Raw genomic sequence first — 6,000 nt, forward strand, 5'->3', positions numbered from 1 at the left:
ATTCTAGTAAATCCAAAACTCGTCTGAAATTCATGAAACTTGGCATGCTATCATGGAGCGGCATCAACATGTCGTGGTAAACTTTTTCTCCCATTTGGGGCAGGTTTGGGTATATGCTTCTCACAAACCAGAGCTTCTCACAAACCAGAGCTTCTCACAACAAGCATGATGGTTTCGGTAGGGAACGCACCACCTTTGGGGACGAAACGATATCCATTGCCTCTTATTGCTTTCAAAAAATTTCTCGTGTCAACATAGAACAACAGGAGTGTTGTGTTATTTTTTGTGATTTTTCGGGGTTCGTTTGGACATTTTTATGTATTAAGTGAGTTTTCAATGCATTTATGTGCATAATTCAAATTTGAACTACATGCACATGCTCGAGTGCATATAAATTGGTTGAAAAATCAAATTTGTGTCCTTGGGTGCATGCTTAGGTACCATGCAAGAAATGGGAATGAATTTCAAACACCATGGCACCGTTGATTGCCGGCAAAACATTGAGATGCCTGGTTTTTAAATTCTAGTAAATCCAAAACTCGTCTGAAATTCATGAAACTTGGCATGCTATCATGGAGCGGCATCAACATGCCGTGGTAAATTTTTGTCCCATTTGGGGCAGGTTTGGGTACATGCTTCTCACAAACCAGAGCTTCTCACAACAAGCATGATGGTTTCGGTAGGGAACGCCCCACCTTTGGGGACAAAACGATATCCATTGCCTCTTATTGCTTTCAAAAAATTTCTCGTGTCAACATAGAACAACAGGAGTGTTGTGTTATCTTTTGTGATTTTTTGGGGTTCGTTTGGACATTTTTACGCATTAACTAAATTTTCAATGCATTTATGTGCATAATTCAAATTTGAACTACATGCACATGCTCCAATGCATATAAATTGGTTGAAAAAATAAATCTTTGTCCTTGGGTGCATGCTTAGGTCTCATGCAATAAATGAGAATGAATTTCAAACACCAGGGCACCGTTGATTGCCGGCAAAACATTGAGATGCCTGGTTTTTAAATTCTAGTAAATCCAAAACTCGTCTTAAATTCATGAAACTTGGCATGCTATCATGGAGCGGCATCAACATGCCGTGGTAAATTTTTTGTCCCATTTGGGGCAGGTTTTGGTATATGCTTCTCACAAACCAGAGCTTCACACAACAAGCATGATGGTTTCGATAGGGAACATCCCACCTTTGGGGATGAAACGATATCCATTGCCTCTTATTGCTTTCAAAAATTTTCTCGTGTCAACATAGAACAACAGGAGTGTTGTGTTATTTTTTGTGATTTTTCAGGGTTCGTTTGGACATTTTTATGGATTAAGTCAGTTTTCAATGCATTTATGTGCATAATTCAAATTTGAACTACATGCACATGCTCCAGTGCATATAAATTGGTTGAAAAATCAAATGTGTGTCCTTGGTTGCATGCTTAGGTCCCATGCAAGAAATGGGAATGAATTTCAAACACCATGGCACCGTTGATTGCCGGCAAAACATTGAGATGCCTGGTTTTTAAATTCTAGTAAATCCAAAACTCGTCCGAAATTCATGAAACTTGGCATGCTATCATGGAGCAGCATCAACATGTCGTGGTAAATTTTTGTCGCATTTGGGGCAGGTTTGGGTATATGCTTCTCACAAACCAGAGCTTCTCACAACAAACATGATGGTTTCGGTAGGGAACGCCCCACCTTTGGGGACGAAACGATATCCATTGCCATTTATTGCTTTCAAAATTTTTCTCGTGTCAACATAGAACAACAGGAGCGTTGTGTTATTTTTTGTGATTTTTCATGGTTCGTTTGGATATTTTTATGCATTAACTGAGTTTTCAATGCATTTATCTGCATAATTCAAATTTGAACTACATGCACATGCTCCAATGCATATAAATTGGTTGAAAAGTCAAATCCGTGTCCTTGGGTGCATGCTTAGGTCCCATGCAAGAAATGGGAATGAATTTCAAACACCAGGGCACCGTTGATCGCCGACAAAACATTGAGATGCCTGGTTTTTAAATTCTAGTAAATCCAAAACTTGTCTGAAATTCATGAAACTTGGCATGCTATCATGGATCGGCATCAACATGCCGTGGTAAATTTTTTGTCCCATTTGGGGCAGGTTTGGGTATATGCTTCTCACAAACCAGAGTTTCTCACAACAAGCATGATGGTTTCGATAGGGAACATCCCGCCTTTGGGGACGAAACAATATCCATTGCCTCTTATTGCTTTCAAATTTTTTCTCGTGTCAACATAGAACAACAGGAGTGTTGTGCCAATTTTTGTGTTTTTTCGGGGTTCGTTTGGACATTTTTATGCATTGACTGATTTTTCAATGCATTTATGTACATAATTCAAATTTGAACTACATGCACATGCTCGAGTGCATATAAATTGGTTGAAAAATCAAATATGTGTGCTTGGGTGCATGCTTAGGTCCCATGCAAGAAATTTGAATGAATTTCAAACACCAGGGCACCGTTGATTGCCGGCAAAACACTGAGATGCCTGGTTTTTAAATTCTAGTAAATCCAAAACTCGTCTGAAATTCACGAAAGTTGGCATGCTATCATGGAGCGGTATCAAGATGCCGTGGTACAAATTTTGTCCCATTTGGGCTGGTTTGGGTATATGCTTCTCACAAACCGGAGCTTCTCACAACAAGCATGATGGTTTTCGGTAGGGAACGTCCCACATTTGGGGACGAAACGATATCCAGTGCCTCTTATTCCTTTCAATTTTTTTCTCATGTCAACATAGAACAACAGGAGTGTTGTGTGAATTTTGTGATTTTTTGGGGTTCGTTTAGACATTTTATGCATTAACTGAGTTTTTAATGCATTTATGTGCATAATTCAAATTTGAACTACATGCACATGTTCCAGTGCATATAAATTGGTTGAAAAATCAAATTTGTGTCCTTGGGTGCATGCTTAGGTTCCATGCAAGAAATGGGAATGAATTTCAGACACCCGGGCACCGTTGATTGCCGGCAAAACATTGAGATGCCTGGTTTAATTTCTAGTAAATCCAAAACTCGTCTAAAATTCATGAAACTTTGCATGCTATCATGGAGCGGCATCAACATGCCGTGGTAAATTTTTTGTCCCATTTGGGGCAGGTCTAGGTATATGCTCCTCACAAACCGGAGCTTCTCACAACAAGCATGATGGTTTTCGGTAGGGAAAGCCCCACCTTTGGGGACGAAACAATATCCATTGCCTCTTATTGCTTTCAATTTTTTTTCTCGTGTCAATATAGAAGAACATGAGTGTTGTGTGAATTTTTGTGATTTTTCGGGGTTCGTTTGGACATTTTTATGCATTATCTGAGTTTTCAATGCATTTATGTGCACAATTCAAATTTGAACTACATGCACATGCTCCAGTGCATATAAATTGGTTGAAAAATCAAATCTGTGTCCTTGGGTGCATGCAAGAAATGAGAATGAATTTCAAACACCAGGGCACCGTTGATTGCCGGGAAAACGTTGAGATACTTTTTTTAAATTCTAGTAAATCTAAAACTCGTCTGAAATTCATGAAACTTGGCATGCTATCATGGAAGGGCACCCGACATGCTGTGGTATTTGTCGTGTCCAGTTTGAGAGAAGGCGCACTCGAATAATGATAACCAACAAAGGTATTTCGAAAAAAATAGCTGCCACTTTAATATCTCAAACGTTTGTATAATTCAAACCGTGTGCGTTCGGTTAACCATTCACGTGACGCCACGTGTCTTGGTTTTAATGGCTATAGGAGCTGCTGTGTGGACAGCTGCTTGACTGAACGGGAGGCGTGCGAGCGCAGTCCAGTGTGCAGGCTCACCGGGAAGCGTACAAGCTGTTCAACGCAGGATCTGTGCATCTCTTCAACGCAAACGGTTCAGATTATAGTGTGCAAATCAAAGCCAGACTTCGGCGCTAAGCCAAGAGACACTGCGATTTGTCAAAATATGCAGCTAAAAATCAATAGCACTATCTATTTTTTGCAACTAAAATTCAGTAATTAAGCATAGATTCCATTCATACTAGAGATTAAGCAGTCGTTCTCACTGGGAAGCAAGACAGCCTTGGACCACCGCCCGCCTCGCTCCCACTAGTCTATATTAATGGCGGCGCCGAGCGGCCGCACCCCCCCATCCTCGCCACACACACAATTCCTCTCTCTCCGCCCGCATCCTCGACGCCGCTCTAAGTCCTCAAAGCCGTCAGTGTACGAGGATGCCACCGAAGCGCCCCATCGGAGGAAGTGGCAACGCCGGAGCTGCTGAAGCACCGGAGCATGGCGTGAATATGGTGACAGAGGTTTTCGTCCCCGCCAACGAGCTGGAGAACGAGGCTGCCAACAAGCGGAGGTGGGTCGAGAAAGAACCGCAATTGACTCCAGCAGGCCTAGACTTCGTCAACAACCTCCCCGATGATATGTTGATAGTCATCATATCCCTCCTCCCAATCAAATATCGGGCGAGGACAGCCGCCCTTTCCCGGCGGTGGCGCACCCTATGGCTCCGCACCCCTGTCGACATCCTCGACGCCCACAAGCTCTGCCATGGCTATCGCCAAAGCTTGGATGCGTTCTCCCAGATCCTCGGCAGGCACGATGGCCCAATCAAAGGCCTTATCGCGGGCAAGTTCCGTTCCAATGGCAAGGACCGAGCCAAGATTGACGAGTGGTTCCGATCCCGTGCCATAGATCAGCTCGAGAAGCTAAGTTATAATGATGGGCATATGCGCTTGCTGCCAACGTCCGCGCTCCGCTTCGCACCCACGTTGCGCCTCGCCAAGTTCATGAACTGCCATCCTCCCTTAATGACGCGCCCGCTCTTTTTCTACCACGAATGAAGCACCTCGAGCTCGTCGCCGTCCGCATCCCAAAGGATGACATGGAGCGCCTTCTCCACGGCTGTACTGCACTCGAGTTCCTTCGTCTTTAGGCGATGAATTGGTCGAGTACCTTGCACATCACCTCCAGGACTCTCCGGACTATTTATGTGTGTTGCTGGTGCTGCAACGAGAGATCACAAAAGGTGGACCACAATATGGTCATCCAGGACACACCTTCACTTGAGAGATTACTTGTAGTTGATCAACAAGGTCCAACAAGAATCAATGTCATTTCTGCGCCGAAATTGAAAGTGGTGGGCTACTCGTCTGTCAAATACTACAACTTTCAGGTACAACAGTCGCCTTATATACCTCTCCTTCTTGATATCAACGTTATTTCTAGTTTTGAAGATGTATGTTCATCTGTCATCTAGCGAAGCTTCACCCAGACTCTAGGCACGGTGAAGGTCTTGGCACTAGAATCTGTCGTCCCCAACCTGGACCAAGTTGTCAGTTGCCTGGGATGATTTCCGTGCCTGAAGAAGCTGTATATCGAGGTGATGTTCCTTTCTTGTTAAATGTTAACCATAAGGGAGTTCAATTTTTTGCACCTTTTCCCAAGATTACAATGACAATGTACTACGATTTCTGAAGGAATTTTGGAGGATTTTAGGACATACACCCACACCCCATATTGGTTGCTTCATTCATATGGTTACAATCGTCCATAAGCATTTCTCCTTTGGATTCATCTGTACTAGTTTTCTTAGGGAATTTTTCATCCAATCCAACCTCTTGGGAAGAAGGCTACATGTTTCTAGATTGTAATCAAATGCCCATGTTAATCATGCCAGATCGAAGATGGCACGTTGGTGCATTTTACAAATCCTGCAAACCAAATGGGCGTGTAGCAGTGTTCAAAACTGCATGTAGGCACTAACACCTTCTCTTCTTTTGCAGTGCATATTAGGCCCGGAGGTGGATGATGTTTATAACGACAATCACATCGAATGCATGGATCTGCATCTCTCAAATATTACTTTTAACTCCTACCGAGGGACACCACCGGAGATTACACTCGCCAGGTTCTTTCTTGCTAGAGCAAAGGTGCTGAGTGTACTGAGGTTGAACACGTATTTAATTAGGAAAGATCAATGGTATGAT

The sequence above is a fragment of the Triticum aestivum genome, chromosome 7D, assembly GCF_018294505.1.
Source record: "Triticum aestivum cultivar Chinese Spring chromosome 7D, IWGSC CS RefSeq v2.1, whole genome shotgun sequence".
In the NCBI taxonomy this organism is placed as follows: Eukaryota; Viridiplantae; Streptophyta; class Magnoliopsida; order Poales; family Poaceae; genus Triticum; species Triticum aestivum.